The sequence below is a fragment of the Arachis ipaensis genome, chromosome B8 (assembly GCF_059453495.1).
Source record: "Arachis ipaensis isolate K30076 ecotype BB chromosome B8, ASM5945349v1, whole genome shotgun sequence".
NCBI classification, from domain to species: domain Eukaryota; kingdom Viridiplantae; phylum Streptophyta; class Magnoliopsida; order Fabales; family Fabaceae; genus Arachis; species Arachis ipaensis.
Genome location: NC_142443.1, coordinates 50,002,132 through 50,021,135, shown reverse-complemented (window position 1 = coordinate 50,021,135; position 19,004 = coordinate 50,002,132).

Below are 19,004 nucleotides of genomic sequence, written 5' to 3'. Positions count from 1 at the left end.
ATTGTAATGATTAAACTAATGAAGAAATTAAAGAACCGATTATGTAATATAAACAAGTAAAGTATAAAAGAGATTAACATAGAAGTATATGAAAGATTGAAAACATAAAAAGAGTCTTAGCTTGGAGTGAGCTAAGGGTCCTTTCCTTGTTGGAACCACAACTATGACAATTATGATGGATTAGTCTCACTTGATCAACCCTCACATCGGAAAGTAAGTTAAATGAGCATAAGTGTTCTTAACCCACAAATCCTAAATTGCTTGCTAATTGCCTTAGCAACAAATTAACGTTAGTGGGAACAAGAACAATTAACAATCCAAGAATTGACACTAAATGTTGAACATTCCAACTCTAGGAACCCAATTGCTCACTTTTCCCAAGCCAAGAGCCAAAAGTTTAGCCTAAAACCATGGTTGACATTTTGTCAAACACTTGGTGGGCAAAATCCTTAAACATGGGAAAAATAAGAAAAGACTTGAAACTAAAAGCAACAATTGATTTCAATCAACAAGAATAACATAAGAAAGCATGAAACTAACATCAAACATCAAATTCATCAACAAAAAATTGAAATTGCAAAAGAGAAGTGAAATTGAACTATAACTTCTATTATAAGAAATAGTAAGAACAATGTAACTATTAAGAGTAATAACAAGAAGATACTTAGAATGGAAGCTAGCGAAATCCAAGATAAAAAATAGAAATGGCACTTGAATGTAAAACCCTAATATAAACCCTAATAGAGATGATGCAAAACTTAGAGAAAACTAAACTAAAAGCTTCCTACTACTACTCCTAAACTATCCTAAATGATATGCTATGTTATGCTCTTTATTCCCTTCCAATATGAGCTAAAAGAGTTCAGAAATGGGCCTCCAAAGCCTTAAAATTGTGAGTCACGTGCCATTTTATTGAGGTCATGTGCGGACACCTATGCGGACGCACAGACGTGTGCGTCCGCACACTTTGCAAAAATTTCTTCCTGTGCGTACGCACAAGCAGCTGTGCGCACCGTACTAGGCGATGCTTGAATGAACGTGCAACGCGCTCGAAATAATCCACGCGCTCTGATTGGGCGCCTGTGCCTACGCACGCAGGCCTGTGCGCACGCACACGTCTCTGAACTCATCTCCTTTGATTCTTCATGTTTCCTCCACTTTGTATGCTCTTCTTCCATTTTCTCCAAGCCATTCCTCCCTTATACACCTGAAATCACTCACAAACGAAATCAAGGCATCGAATGGAAGGAAAATGGAATAAAATAGATTAAATTGGGCACAAAAGAGCATATATTTATAATCAAGCACAAATTGGGAGGAAAGTTCAAAAGCATGCTATTCGAGGGAATAAGTGCAAGTTTATGTGATGAAATCCATTCAATTCTAACCAAAAATCATCATCAAATATGGATTCATCACTTACATTCTCTTCCTATGATGCAATAAAGTTCCTTTCAAAATTTTATGCGAACCATTTCTACAATTCAACAAGCAAAAAGAAGATCATTATGAAAGTCCATTTTGCTCTGAAATAAGAGGAGTACTCGAAAATCCAAGAATAAATTACAAGAAGAAGATAGCAAACCCTCTGTGACCCACCTCAAAGAGTGGGACAATTGTTGATCCAAGAATTTCATGCTGATGCTTTTATCACCGATGAGGATACTAGGGGTTATGTAAGAGAGAAAGTGATTGATTTTAGCCTGACAAGCATCTGGGGAGTTTTCTGCTTGAGAGACTCAACACCTTCAACATCATCAGTCACTTAATTGATAAGGTAGTTAGAGACATTTGTCTCCCTTGTGTGCAATGGATCTTGGGTATGAGTGGCTGATGACATGTCACCATGTCATGTTTTTCTATGCTTTTTCATACAAGAAATTTATGATTAGTGCTTAAATATTGCATTCTTTGGTGCTTAAATGGTATATTTCTTTGATCTTTTGATTTGATAAACTTTGTAGGAAATAAGAAGAAAAAGAAGCAAAAAGAGCACAAAATAAGCTAAAAAGAAGAAAAGAGGAATTTTGGGCACACTTTGAAGTTGGAGCACACTTTGGAGGCTTAGGCCACGCTTCTAAAGGCGTGACCCATGACCAAATCAAGGAAGAGAAGCGTGGCCCAAAGAAAGAAAAGCATGGCTCAAAACAAAGAGCAAGAGAGGACAAAAAAAGCTTGAGCTAAAGTTTGCCTCAAACTTTAGCTCAAACTTTTGGAGGAGCTTGACTACACCCTGGAGGGAGAAAAGCTTGCGCCAACGTTTGCCTCAAGCTTTTTGGCAAACGTTGGCGCCACAAGGCATACAAGGGGTATACTTCCAACAAGAATAACTTGAGCTACAGAGCTCCAAATGAGGTGATTCAAAACGCAATGGAAAGTAGGAATCAAGAGCTTTCCAGGCATATATGGCACTGCATGGTGGACACTAAAATTGAGGGAGAAAACTGCCCCGCAATGAGCATAAATGAACATGGTGGCAACTTGCAGTGAGGCCAACTGACCTCTGCACCTTTGACGGAGTATAACTCGAGCTATAGAGCTCCAAATGATGCGCTTCCAACGGCATTGGAAAGTAGACATTCAGGGCTTTCCAACAATATATAATAGTATGGGGTGGACAATATGTTTGAGCCTCCAGAACTGGCGTTTTCGACCACGTTTGAGGCAAACTTTACCTCAAACGCTGCACACCAAGGCCAGCGACCTTGTCCTCTTCAAATGAGCATAACTTGAGTTGTAGATGTCCAATTGAGGTGATTACAATTGGGTTAGAAAGCTGACATTCAGAGCTTTCTAACCATATATAATAGTTTATAGTGGGCATGAAATTTGCAACGTTGACAAGCAGACAAAGTAGTACCCCAACATGCATGCAAGAAGGCCCAACGTTTGGCTAAAAGTTTGACCTCAAACTTTAGCCCAAACGTTGGTAGCAGCAAATAAGGGCAGCTGGTATAAAAAGTTTGAGTAAAAGTTTGCCTCAAACTTTTACTCAAACTTTTACTCAAACTTTTATGATTCATGGCCCGGTTCACAATGGGTTTCTCTCCAACTCCAAGAGCAATCAACAGAGGCTTTTGTCAACCCAATTCCATCAAGAGCAAGGGCCCAATTGACACCACTCAAAGGCACAAGAGATAGTTAGAATAGAAATTTCATTTTAATTGTAATTTGTTTTGAATTTCATTTTCATTTTGTAAAAATGCCTATATAAGGCATCATTCTCATTTTAGAAAGGAGTCCCATCAGAGAGTACAGGGGAGCTCCATTAGAGAGCTCTCTCTTAGTTTTCATTCTTGTCTTGAATCTTGGGTTGAGAATTGAAGAAATTCTGTTTCAATCTCACCTTGAGAATTTTCTTGTTTACTTTCTCTGCACAATTGAATTTTCATTCCTGTTTACTGCTTCACCTTCTCTTGGCTTCTGCAATTTACTTTTCTTTAATTTCTCTTGCAATTGTTCTTGTTGGATCAAGGAAGGATTTGAGATCTAGACTTGTTTTCTAGTCTCTTCCACTCCTGAGATCTTCAATCTTCTTTTAAATTGCTGCAAATTAAGCATAGTCTTTCTGTCTTTAAAGTCTTTAAGAAATTTTACTTTCTGTTGCATTGCTTCCAATTTGCTTCTCTGTTTATATTGCTCCCAGCACCCAGTTCAATTTATTCTTCCTGCAATTTACATTTCCAGTTGCTTGATCTATTGCTTTCTTTAATTTCTAGCACCCACTCCCCTTTACATTTGATGCACTTTACATTTCTTGTCATTTAAGTTTCTGCAATTTACATTGGTTGCTCTTTAAGTTTCAGTTCCATTTACTTTCGGCAATTTATAATTCCTTGCAATTTACTTTCTGTTGGCTACAATTTCACACAATTCACTTCAATGTTAGCTTGACTAAACTAATCACCCACTAAAGTTGCTTGATCCATCAATCCCTGTGGGATCGACCTCACTCACGTGATTTTTATTACTTGATGCGACCCGGTGCACTTGCCGGCTAGTTTTGTGTGTTTGGGATTCGTTTTTCGTTTTCCGTAAAAACACCATCAAGTTTTTGGCGCCGTTGCCGGGGATTGATTTAGATCAACAATGATTAAGTGGGTGAGAAGTCTAGATCAAGCATTTTCTTTATTTTTGTTCTCTGTTCTAAGTTGAAACCAGGGTGTTTGAGTTATTGCCTCACTAAGAAATTCATCTCTGAGATATGAATTTCAATTCTCCTTGGTGTTGTGTTTTACAAAATTCAAATGGAGTTCAACTCATCTTATGATCAAATTAATTTCATGGGATATGACCCACCATCACCAATCTCTAATGGTGGCTGGGAATATCACCAAGAGAATACTAATTTTGAGCACTCCAATTCATGGAGATTTGCTTCAGAGACACAAGATGAGCAAGAAAATCATATGGGATATCTTCCTCCACCACAAAATGATGCAAGTTGCTATTCTAATGATGGCTGGGGGGAGCAAAATCAGAAAACATTTGAGAGCCCATATTCCACTTATCAAGAGCTATCTTCACTCAAACGTACTATCAATTCACTTATACAAAATTTTCCAACCTCACCTTCTAGTTTTTCATCTGAAAATTCTTCATCACTGGACTTTGTCTCCACACAAAATCCTTGCCAAAACTCACCATCCACACAAATTTCCATGAACCAAGGCCCTTCAAAGCTTGAAACCATGTTTGAAAGACATGAAAGGGAAGTACAAGGATCATGGAAAGAACAAGAGAACTCCTTCAAAAACATAGAAGTGTTGATCAATCAAACGCTAAATGAGAAGAAGGAGGTGGAAGAGCAAAATGAAGATCCACTTCAAAAATCCAGAGAATTGTTGAAAAGACAAGAACAATTCATGAAGGAACAACAACAAGCCTGGAAAAGGGAAGAAATCATCCGTCAGAGGACGAATGAGCACCTGGAGAACATAAGGAAACACTTAGAACCATCAAACAGTAAAAATCAATCTGTGGGAGAGGAAGTGGAAAAACAAGAACAAAAGGTCCTTATGTCAAGTGAAAGTGCAATGAAGAAAGTGGAAGAGCAAGATGAGGAGGCTACTGCATCAAGTGAACTTTCAATGAAGAATGAGGTGGTTGAAAATGAAACTGCACTTGAGGTAACAAAGGAACATTCACAACCCTCACAAACTTCCCTTGAATCTGTGATCGAAAAATATGAAGAAGAGATGAAGAAATCTTGGGAAGAACAACAAACCTCCTCCATAAAAGAACTATTAAGTCAAATATTGGGTGCAAAGAAAAGAGTGGAGGAGCATGAAAGTGAGGAAGTCATTCCAGAAAATTCACACTCAAGTGAAGCAGAAAATCACATGAAGGAAGGGCTCATGGAACCACCAATACAAGAGACTCTTGATGAAAAGAAGACTCCAACAATCACACAACCACCAAGACTTGGATTCAAGGAAGTGAAGGCAATTAACAAAAGCACCAAGAAGAGGATTGTGACCAAGCTACCAAGGATAACATTCAAGAGGAGGTCAACCACAAGCAATCCAACCCCTGGACCAATAGCAAGCAAGCTCAATCAAGCCATGTACAAAAGAAAGCTTGCTGAGAGGAAACCAAGACAGGGGGCAATAGCTGAATCTTCTCCTCTCTTGAAGTCATTCCTCTTAACAAACTGGAAGAAGAGGAAGAAAGTAAAGAACAACATGCCAACAGTAGGTAACGTTTCTCTTCTATGCTTTGTCTTCTTTCTTTGCTTTGTTTAAATTCAATAAATTGGCATATGGTTACATTCTAAGTTTGGTGTTGCCATGCAACACATTGTTTTCAATCTCTTTGGATGATTGCATCAATTCTACATGGAAGTGTCACACTAAGATTCTAAGTTTGGTGTGCCACTTAATTTTCTATGCAATACATCCAGCAACATCACTTGTTTGCATAATCATAATGCCTTGCAGTGTTATCTTTCATTTAGTTAGACAATTTTAGTTTTCTTTTTTTTTGAGTCATTTTCTTGTTTTTAAATGCTTTCTTTTATTTACTGTGTTTGTTAATACACTACCAAGAGAGCTTTATTCATGATAGATTCTTGGCTTGGTGATTGTATTTAGCATATAACAGTTTCTTTCATTTAGTTTTATTTCAAATAAATTGACATGTGGTTGCATTCTAAGTTTGGTGTTGCTATGCAACAAAAAAATTTGTTTCCAATCCTTACAAGATACTTGCATCAATTCTAAGTGAAAGTGTCACACTAAGTTTGGTGTGCCACTTATTCTTTATGCAAAGTATTATGCTCACCTTCTTAAGTTTGCAATCACAAGGTCTCTGTCTCCTGTGCCTTGATTGTTATCTTTAATTTTGCTTGTTTAAAACACATGTACTACTAACTTTTCATTGTGTAAGACATTCACGATCCATCTTAGCCCCATAGCCATTGTTCTAATTGTTGCTTGAGGATGAGCAAACATTCTGAGTTTGGCAAGGGAAGGAGGAAGAATAGAGGAAAAAGGACAACAATAATGAAGATGAACTACAAGGTTGTAGAGTTCCTTTTCTCCTCATTTGTTTTTCCAGCACTTAAAATGCATGATTGTCTTTATATTCTCTGTGTGCATGTGTGGTATGAATAAGCATAGCTTGAATACTGATTTGCAATATGGTGCTATGTCATTATGATTACCAACTTGAGTTTTGTTAATTCAAAAGCAATAAAGTATCATGATCATAAACAAACAAGGAATTAAAGAAGAATTTAGCATATGCATAAAAGTATTGGAAAGCTAGTATGATTAATTGTTGCTCAATTGCATTGGATTTTATTTAATTGAAGTTTTCATCTAGTACATTTTGTGAAATCTTTTGAAAATCATGAAAACCTTGAAGAGGCAAATACAATTAAAGCAAGAAAAGAAAAAGGGAAAAAATGAGAAAGCTGAAGGCTCTGAGTACCAATGACAATTTATTTGCTAAGTACTTGTGGTGTTTATGTATCAAGCCAAATGCTTGAAAACAAAACATTTAGAAGTCAAGGTTAGGCTCAAAGTGCAAAAGCACTCCCTCAAAGCTCAAGGCTCTGAGCATCAATGATTAGAGAGTCAAGAAAAGAAAAGAAAAAAATGAGCTTAATGAAGTCCTCTAATCAAATGCTTATGGTGCTTATGTATCAAGTGGTAATACTTGAAAACAAAGCATTTAGAAGTCGTAGCTTTGTTATCAACTCATGGGGCAAAGCACCCAAAAGGAGAAGCTAATAAGAAAAATCAAAAGCTTGTTTCAAGGAAGAAATATAAGAGAAAGATTTCATAAATTGAGCTAGATAGAAACATCAATCATTTACATCTCTTTTGCGATTGTAGCATGCTTAGAAAACTAGCTTACCATGAAAATTGAGTTGCTACTCTTCTTACCTTGGATTGTCAATCTTTAAATGCATGATTCTTTTCTTGCTTGGGGACAAGCAAGGTTTAAGTTTGGTGTTGTGATGACATGTCACCATGTCATGTTTTTCTATGCTTTTTCATACAAGAAATTTATGATTAGTGCTTAAATATTGCATTCTTTGGTGCTTAAATGGTATATTTCTTTGATCTTTTGATTTGATAAACTTTGTAGGAAATAAGAAGAAAAAGAAGCAAAAAGAGCACAAAATAAGCTAAAAAGAAGAAAAGAGGAATTTTGGGCACACTTTGGAGGCTTAGGCCACGCTTCTAAAAGCGTGACCCATGACCAAATCAAGGAAGAGAAGCGTGGCCCAAAGGAAGAAAAGCGTGGCTCAAAACAAAGAGCAAGAGAGGACAAAAAAAGCTTGAGCTAAAGTTTGCCTCAAACTTTAGCTCAAAATTTTGGAGGAGCTTGACTACACCCTGGAGGGAGAAAAGTTTGCACCAACGTTTGCCTCAAACTTTTTGGCAAACGTTGGCGCCACACCAACACACCCAGGGGAGAAAAAGCTTGCGCCAACGTTTGCCTCAAGCTTTTTGGCAAACGTTGGCGCCACAAGGCATACAAGGGGTATACTTCCAACATAAATAACTTGAGCTACAGAGCTCCAAATGAGGTGATTCAAAAAGCAATGGAAAGTAGGAATCAAGAGCTTTCCAGGCATATATGACACTGTATGGTGGACACTAAAATTGAGGGAGAAAACTGCCCCGCAATGAGCATAAATGAACATGGTGGCAACTTGCAGTGAGGCCAACTGACCTCTGCACCTTCGACGGAGTATAACTCGAGCTGTAGAGCTCCAAATGATGCGCTTCCAACGGCATTGAAAGGTAGACATTCAGGGCTTTCCAGCAATGTATAATAGTATGGGGTGGACAATATGTTTGAGCCTCCAGAACTGGCGTTTTCGACCACGTTTGAGGCAAACTTTACCTCAAACGCTGCACACCAAGGCCAGCGACCTTGTCCTCTTCACATGAGCATAACTTGAGTTGTAGATGTCCAATTGAGGTGATTCTAATTGGGTTAGAAAGCTGACATTCAGAGCTTTCTAACCATATATAATAGTCTCTAGTGGGTATGAAATTTGCAACATTGACAAGCAGACAAAGTAGTACCCCAACATGCATGCAAGAAGGCCCAACGTTTGGCTAAAAGTTTGACCTCAAACTTTAGCCCAAACGTTGGTAGCAGCAAATAAGGGCAGCTGGTATAAAAATTTTGAGTAAAAGTTTGCCTCAAACTTTTACTCAAACTTTTATGATTCATGGCCCGGTTCACAATGAGTTTCTCTCCAACTCCAAGAGCAATCAACAGAGGCTTTTGTCAACCCAATTTCATCAAGAGCAAGGGCCCAATTGACACCACTCAAAGGCACAAGAGATAGTTAGAATAGAAATTTTATTTTAATTGTAATTTGTTTTGAATTTCATTTTCATTTTTTCAAAATGCCGATATAAGGCATCATTCTCATTTTAGAAAGGAGTCCCATCAGAGAGTACAGGGGAGCTCCATTAGAGAGCTCTCTCTTAGTTTTCAGTCTTGTCTTAAATCTTGGGTTGAGAATTGAAGAAATTCTGTTTCAATCTCACCTTGAGAATTTTCTTGTTTACTTTCTCTGCACAATTGAATTTTCATTCCTGTTTACTGCTTCACCTTCTCTTGGCTTCTGCAATTTACTTTTCTTTAATTTCTCTTGCAATTGTTCTTGTTGGATCAAGGAAGGATTTGAGATCTAGACTTGTTTTCTAGTCTCTTCCACTCCTGAGATCTTCAATCTTCTTTTAAATTGCTGCAAATTAAGCATAGTCTTTCTGTCTTTAAAGTCTTTAAGAAATTTTACTTTCTGTTGCATTGCTTCCAATTTGCTTCTCTGTTTATATTGCTCCCAGCACCCAGTTCAATTTATTCTTCCTGCAATTTACATTTCCAATTGCTTGATCTATTGCTTTCTTTAATTTCCAGCACCCACTCCCCTTTACATTTGATGCACTTTACATTTCTTGTCATTTAAGTTTCTGCAATTTACATTGGTTGCTCTTTAAGTTTCAGTTCCATTTACTTTCGGCAATTTATAATTCCTTGCAATTTACTTTCTGTTGGCTACAATTTCACACAATTCACTTCAATGTTAGCTTGACTAAACTAATCACCCACTAAAGTTGCTTGATCCATCAATCCCTGTGGGATCGACCTCACTCACGTGAGTTTTATTACTTGATGCGACCCGGTGCATTTGCCGGTTAGATTTGTGTGTTTCAGAAATTCGTTTTTCCACAAAAACACCATCAGTGGCAACCCACTTTAATTGAGAAAGTGTGATCTCATACCTTCGGCAAAAGGATAGATGGCTGGAATTCATTAATCGATCAATCATGCACATGAACAATCGCTCAGACCACATAGTGGTGAGAGCCATAATGATCTACTCTATCATGATTGGTGAAGAATTAAGAGGGGACAAAATAATTGCTCAAGAACTATATCACATCTCCTCCAATTAATAATCTAAATCCATGCTTGGTCTTCCAAGTGTCATTCATCGTCTCTGTGAAGTTGCAGGGGTCTTCATTGATCTGTGGGCCCTTTCATGCATCTTATAGTGCTTGTTCTGATTCCCTACATGAAGAACTCGTAAGAGATTAAAAAGTGATCTCGGGTGGAGATAGGAGTATTCTTGCTAAACAAGACCAAAGATTTATCCAATTAACAACTTGTCTAATAGTTTATTCATGGATCTTCAGTATTTGAAGTAGGTTTTGACATTTCTTCTTTAAAGCTTTGCTAAATTATATGGAATCGTCTATCTTTGAAATCTATGATTCACTCTCAAACTATAAATCTCCAGTCTATCTTCTCCTATGTAAAGTAGATGGGAGAGTCCCTCTATACAAAACAAGAAAAGGTAGGTGGATAGAGGGTTGCTTTGCCGCAAACATCTACATGGTTTAAAGAAACCATGAGGTTGTTCATCCACAATAACAGAGTACGAAACCGCATCGTTGCCAACTCCTTGATCTATTCCATTCATTTAGTACAAAATCACATTTTTCTCATGATCGTTCATAAAAAAACTCTACTCCACTCTATCATACGCCGCTCATATCTAGTTTCAAAGCTAAATCATACTCGTCAAACTTCTTATTCTTCAGAAAATGCATGAACTCGTGAGCTATATATAAAAGTATTATCATTCGTTAATCCTCCTTTAATAAAAGTACTTTAGTTGTCACTGGTTAATCTTTTGTTGCTGATTTAATTTTGTTGGGAATTCCTTGTATCTCTTAGTTGGTTCTCTTAGGTGTGAGGATGTGAATCTTTCAAAGTACTTTTGGGCTATTACAGTTATGCTCTCATCTTCATCTACCTGATTATCCTCATCATCCTCCAAAGCATGTATTCTATTCATTTAACTCTGAGCTTGGACTATAGAATGATAATTATTTTGCTCTCTCCAATTTAGCCATTGAATTCTTGATTCTTCTCTACAAACACCATTACCTTGAGCTCTTTTATCCATCACCTCGGTTATCTTGTTGTATAGCTCCAAAATTCTTTTTTTGGAGTTGGAAGAAGAATTCTATTGTTTAAAATATTAAGACTAAAGCTTGACATTGACAAAATTTAATATTTATATGCTAAAAAAAACTTCTCTTACCTTATTAGAATTTTTTTTCATAAAAATTAATTAAACTTCTAAAATATTTATATAATTTACCACTAATTATTTTCTTTCAATTTTTTTTAGGAAAAGGTATATTTTTGTTCTATTAGCAGAATATCTGATTAAATTTTTATTTTTGATGGTAAAAAATTTTATTAAAATTTCTCATGCTAAACTCAACATAAATAAATGACGACATTTGCTTTCTCCTAAATTTGACCAATGATCTTACCATAATAATTACTGACACTCTATGTTGGATTGTATAGCAAATTTGGACCATAAAATTTATCATACTAAGGCTTGGTTTGGTAAAATTTTTTGAAGAGGTACTTGTACTTTTTAAAAACACAAGCATCTGGTTTTATGTTAATAAATTAAAAAATTATGTACTTGTACTTGTAGCTTTTAAAAGTTAGGGGTGTTTCTATAAATACCTAAAAGAGAGCTTTTTAAAGTGGGCTTGTGCTTATCAAAATCAAAAAGTCTAATAAACCCCGTCCATTAATTAATATCCAAATTTAATTCTTATATTAATGTCCATTATAGTATTTTTAAATTTTGAAAGCTATTTCACCAAACGCATTTGTTGTTTCTTGTGCTTATTGAAAGTCATTTTTAATTTAATTTACCAAACATAAATGCTACAACTTTTAAAAGATAAAAGTTTTACCAAACCAAACCCAAATAATCATTATATATTTTTATTTAGGAACATATTTTTTTAAGAGAAAATAACCATTTATGACCATCAAAGATTTAGACGCTGATAATACTAACCAAAAAAAAAATTAACATTTTACCATTAAAGATGAGTTTGTTTGACAAAAATATCCTATCATTAAATTTAGAGTTAATTTCCTTAAACAAATTTAAAATCTCTTAAAAAACATTTTTATGATCCTCAATATTTTAACTCTTATCCTAACCTTTCAACTTCTTCTACCACTATTATCCAACATTTACACCAAAGTATGTCACAGATTTTCTCCAACAAAAATATCAAACTCCTAAAATAAATCATCAAGTTACAATTTTTTCTTAACAATTTAATGGTTAAGTATCCTTTGTGATAAAGTTCATATGGTTGAATCCAATAGTCCAAATTTAATGTTCACAGATTCTGTTTTCAAACTCATCGGTTACTACACTTTGTTGTTAAACTTTTTATTATTATTATTTTACAGTGGTGTGTAACAACTTGTTCTCTAACATAACCACCGAGCAAGGTTGCAACAATTTATACATCCAGGGAGACTATAAATACAAGTATTTATTGTAACATCCTAATTTTTAAATCCTTATACTCGAGTCATAAGTCAATGATACTAAGGTGGTACGACTCAAAGAGAAATTATAATTGTAATATATGTGTGTGTGGGTGTGGAATTGTAATCTGTGTGTATAATTAAAAGGAATTATTAAACGAGAAGCCTAAAAAAGAACAAAAAGAAAATTACGAGCGGAAACACATGTATCAAAAGGCATCGCGTTCGAAAGATTGATCCTCACAACTACCAAGATTGATCCTCACAAGCTTTCAAGCAATTCACCAAGTTCCAGCCACCAATAGCAAAATCTCAAGCACCCAAAATCATCAACTCAACTCCCATCAACATCAACTCAATATAATTTCATACATTGTATCAAAATAAAAAACTAGGGTTTATCAAATTCAACTAACCCCGAGAATTTAGTGATTTCTCACCTTGTCCAATAAACTTGGTGTAAAATCTACTAATCACCCAAGTTAGATTACACCTAAACAACCAAAACTATGAAAACCCTCAATTCCTAAAGCCAAAACCTGAAATTCTATTAGAACAGAGAACTGGAGCATGGGTTTTGAATTACTCACCACTTTGTTCTATTAGAAATGAAGAGCTCAACGAGATGAACGTGTGGCCACAAATGACTCGTGAATCGAAACTTCGGATCAAAAGTTATGATCTAGAGAAGAAAAAGATGAATAGTGAAAGGAAGGGTTTCTTCTTCCTCTCCTCACTTCAGCGCCTCCCTCCCTCTCTTTGATGATGAATGAGGCCGAATGGCCTCTTAATTAGGCTTATACAAGTGTAATAACCCGTGCCACGCACGTGATAAGATTGAAATTATAATTTTAAGTTGTTTTATTAAAATTAATTTGAATTATAATAATTTGACTAATAAAAAAGTAACATGTTATGCATTGTTCGTTTTCTCTTAATCTAGTGTTAAGTATATCAACTCTAAAATAATTATTAATCAGTTTTAGTAATTTATTTTTTCAATAAATCAGACATATATACTTAATGTGACCATAAATAACCTAGTAATACTTTTCACCAACAAATTTTTATATGTTGTTTTACCGTGAAGTAAGAACATATCAAAATCAGCTTAAAATGAATAACAAATTATTAGAGAATTCTAATGCACAAAATTCTCTAATAAATAATAAATAATTTAAAACTACTAATATTTATTTAATACACCATATGCTAATACTGAGAGTATTTTTTAAAAAGATATATTCGTAAAAATAGATATAATATGATTACAAATATAATATAAACAAATATGTTAAATAAAAAATTAAACCAATATGCTTACCAATGCCTTTATTAAATTTTACAAATTGGAAAATAAGTATGTATTCGGTTGTTTGGTGATCACATAGATAATTGAATAATTGAGTTGTATATTGATCTCACGGTGTGCACCTTATTTTTTTTTCATTTCTAAATAAAAGTAAGAATTAAGTGAATAAGTAGTAATATATAATGAAAAAAATAAAATATTTTGCATATGTATAGATAATTATTACAAAACAAAATTTTATTGTGAAATATTAAAATTTCACATACTCCAAATCATGAAGATCAACCACAATGTAATGGTCACTTCTTCCTATTTTTGATCATGATATAAGCTCTTCTTTTTCCGGCAAGAGTCCAATAATATCTAATTGAAAAAAAATGAATTAAAAGTATTAAATTAAGGACAAATAAATGAATAACATAATAAATTACTTATAAATTAAAAAAATTTTACTAATTTATTTTATATTAAACAATAAAACTAACAATATAGTAATAAAAGGATATACCTTTAAAAAAGTCGCAATACAATTTTAAACATTTGCATAAATAAACTATTAAAATTTATGTTATCGATAAAATGATGCTATTATATGATTTCTTTGCAAAAATTAAAATAAAAAAATAGTTTTGTGTAGATTAATACAAATTAACGACGTAACAAATAAGTTGGATTGTTCATTTGTTTGTTTCAATATATCAGCATGAGCAAGAAAATTAAAATGATTGTCAAGAATTTTACGATCATCGACCATATTTATTATACGTGTCTCCTTCTTAAAAGTTATTCTACATACGTGTGCAGTCGGAATATAAATTTCGCTTGATTCCTCAATCACAAAATCTGAGAAGACATAGACCTTGCCCTCAATCAGTTCATTCTCAAATATCTTTGCCAAATAATTCTTGATTGAAGAATGAATTTTATCACACTGTAAAACAAATTAAATATAAAAACTATTAGCACTTATAAAGCTATTAAATGGCACTGTCTTTGATTGCAATGATTTACTTATCAAATAAATTTAAAATACGAACAAAAAAATATTTATAAATTGGACCTAACATCACTTGAAAGAATCATGAAAAATAATCAACCATCTTTAACATCCATTAGAACCATTTCTATGTAAGCCGTCTTGCTCTTGTCAAAATTGAATGAGGCTTTCCATAACCTTATAATTCTTGCCTTTATTTTCCAAACTTTTTCATCACATAATCTTCCATAGGTAATACTATTGATAGAATCGTAGCTAGCAGCCATTAGGTATGAAAAATAAAAAAATAGAAAAAAAACAATGTCTGAATTATGAATTCTCTAAATGATAAATAATTGTAAATATTCACTATTACTATATATATACACACATACATTAATTATACACGGTAATAATTAGCCAATATTTTTAATAGAGATACTTGCTACAATTAGGTAAAAATTATGCCGTTATATTTTATTAACCTTTATGATTAATTCAATGGAAATACTTACTCAATATATATGTTATCTACATTAATTATATGCCAATATTTTTTAAAAAAGAGCTAAAAGAGGAGATATATAAATATATATAATATTATTGCTATATAGGAAGCAGATATAAATTGCTACGTTCTTTTTTATTATATTATATAATTTAAAATTATAGTATCATGCTATTATTAATTGTAGATACTTGCTACAATTATATCAAATTTAATTATAACTCTAAATAAATAAAATATATAACAATCAATATTTTTTTTTTACATTCAATTTACTGTAAATATAAAAAGTAAAATAATTAATGAATAAAAATAAGAGTAAAAAATAAAATATATTAATTAAAATTTAATTTGTTATATAATTGATTTTGTGTCCATGCAATATAATTTCACAAAAATATTATGAATCGCAACCTTTTTATACCATAAAAAAATACTATATGTAGTTTTTAGTAGATAAAAATAATTATAAAAAATAATTATTAATATTGATATCAATCACAATTTATCATTGATACTTTAATCATTTTTAAAATATATTTTACTTTTTTAAAATACAATGCATATACCGTGTATAACTTTTCTATTATTATTATTATTATTATTATTATTATTATTATTATTATTATTATTATTATTATTATTATTATTATTATTATTATTATTATTATTATCTACTAATTGATATCAAATTAAATGGGTCATCATTAATGTGTGCTCTAACTATCTACTAATTAATAAAATTATTGCATATGAATAAGAATTAGAACTATATCAATTAATACAATTAGAATGATTAAAAATATTAATAATTGATAATTAGTTTAATAATGCATTTGATACCTCACTTTCATTAGTTGATAATGTATTAAATATTAATTTTATATAATTATAATAAAAATATTTTTCTAAATTAATATAATCATACATTATTCATTAAATATTAATTGTAATATAATTATAATAAAGATATTTTTATAAAATAAATTTAGAAGAGAGAATGATACTTTCATTTTGGAGGAAAAATAAATTCATGAGAAATTGACACCTCACTTTCTTTAGTTGAAAAAAAAACTCAATTTTAGTATATTAAGTAGATTTTTTTACGTATTAATTTTATATTTAATATTAAAACATGACAATTTACTATGTTATTTTACTATTACGGTATGTAGTATTACATTTTAAAATAAAAAAATTTAAGTATTATTATATAGCTTAGATGGATTGACCCATGTTTTAACTCCATCCTGTTTGATAGCCTTTGATGCCTTGCCCTTCTATCACATGATTGACCCATGTTATCTTTTGCATTGAGCCTACCTTGTAACGTTTGCTTTGCAATCACACTCCTACCTTTACATCCTTATGCTTATGACAATCAAAGTATTTGAAAATCGTATATATGATTATATTTTCAGATATTTTTGCTTCTTCCTTAAATGTGTTCAAAGGTGAACTGTTATGGAATTTCTTTCGTTTTGTATCAATTTTCGAGGGCGAAAATTTTTATAAGGTGGGTAGAATGTAAGACTCAGAATCTTTGAAAAGTCTTATTATGATCAAGTCTCAAATCCTACAGTTATTTATAGCCTTAATTTCAGAGATTATTTTATTAAAGATAATTAAGGCAAGTTTTGATTTATTGAATTTGAGATAAGTTATGGGTATTATCCAATTTTACAATTATTGGATTATTTTCTATATTTAAATCATATAGTTGGTAGTTGTGAAATAAAAAGGATTTTTATATGATTTTGGACTAAATAATTAATATTTTAGAATATAGATATTACTATTTTGGAAAATGAAGAAAATAAGTATATTATTTCTAATTATTTGGTGGGGACATTTTATTGAAAATAATTTATGAAATTGATGAGCAAATAGTATTTTTATACATTATTATTAATGGATTAGAATTTATTTCTAATTACTATATTATCCCTATTTTAAGTGAAATTACTAAAATGCCCCTAACCCTAATTTTTGAAAATAAAATCCTAACCCTAAAAACCCTAACCCATTACCGTTTCCCAGCAGAAGCTGCAGTAGCAGCCGCAAGCCCCTTCTCCCCCCCAAAATGAAAAGCACACACACAAAACAGGGGAGGAGAACTTCTGAGAGAGATGAGGGAAAGGGAGGAAGCGCGGCGCTGGCGGGCGTCACTGCCGCCGCGCCGCCGTGTTGCATCAGGGAGGGCGAGTGAGCGAGCAAACAGACACGAGAGGGAGAGGATCGCGCCGCCACGGTCGTCCAGGAGAAGCGTCGGAGAAGCTGCTGCGCGGCCCAGAATCCGCGTTCAACTCGCCGCCGTTCAGACTCCAGTTGCTGTCACCCTCGTGCAGGCGCCGTCGCGAGGTAGCCTTGCATCCGCCGCCGTCTTCGCGGGGCTTATGTGCGGCCGCGGTTGCTCCTCGCCGTGGAGCCGTGTCGTCGTCCTTCAGCCATCACCAAAGCAGAGACGCGCGAGGGAGGTGGACGCTGCCAGAAGCACCGTGCCGCCGCCGCTGCCTGTGCTGTCGTTGTCGTCGCCGACATTCTCGAGCGCCGCCATCAGAAATGGTTCAGGTCGCCGTTAATGGAGCTGGTTGGGGTTGTTCCAAGGCTTTGCCGCTGCTGCCAGCTCCTGGGTGCCGTTCAAGTCGCCGCTCCTGCCGCCCAAAACTTCGCTGCCGTCGCTGGAGAACTTGCCGGTAAGGGTTTTAAATTTGTGGCTTCGGTCATTTTGAGTTTCGAGAAGGTTTTGATGCTGTACGGCTCTTCCAGTTGATCCGCCGGAGCTTCTGGCCGCCGCCGGAGCTGTTGCCGGGCCGGTTCGAAATCGTAGTTGCCTCATTGTGTTGTTTCGGTAAGAAATTATGTTTCGAATGATCTCGCGTTAGTATTCTGTTGTGTTCGGTTAATGAATACGAGTTTTGATAACGTGGGGTAGAGTCCTGATTATTGTATGTTACGATTAGTGTTGCTATGGTTATTGCGAACGTGACTGGAAGCTGAGGTTTTGGCTGCCGGAATTGTGGTTGTGGATTTCGGGTCGAGGCGGAAAGGACTTTGTGGCGCGTTTGAGTTATGGACTTGCGTTTTGAGGTAGGGGCGCTTTCCAAAAACTATAGTTTATTATTGGAATTATTACATATGGGTACTGATGTGAGATATTGTGTATTTGGTGATTGTATCTGCCTTATGTATTATTTGATTGACTCGAATGACTATGGATGTTGGTTTGGCCGAATTGTTGTGTGGCTTGTGAAATGTAATGTTTGAAGTTGATTCTTTAAAGATTTGAAATGAGTTTAATCCGTTGGGGATTGGTTTGAATTGAGTCAATTATTTTGATGATGTGGAAGATAGAATACTCTTGAAATTCAGCCTGTGTTGCTTTAATTGATTTGGTTTTGATAAATGATTTATTGCTGAACCGATTCTTTAAAGCTTTGGAAATGAGTTAAATCGGTTGATATTGAGTTGATTTTTGAAATGGCTTCCTTGAGATATGCCACTGAGGCGACTGTTGGATTTAGCTTGCTTTTGAATTGATTTCTGGTTTTGAGCTGTTGAAAAGGAATGAGAAACGGTTTAGTTGGGACCCGAACCGGGTGGCTAAAGTCCAAGTTTTAGGGGAGGTGCTGCCGAAATTTCTATAGAATCCGAGTCCTTATTTGAAATGTTAATTGGGGAATCTTGAGTTTAATACCTTTCCTATCTATTTTGAGGATTGTGAAATTATGGCTTCTTTATTACCTTTACTTAGAACAATTAAGAAAGCAATGAAGTTATGCTTTGAAAGAATTATTGAAAAGAGAATCATGATTTATCCTTATTTTCCAAGAAGAACAGTATGTCTT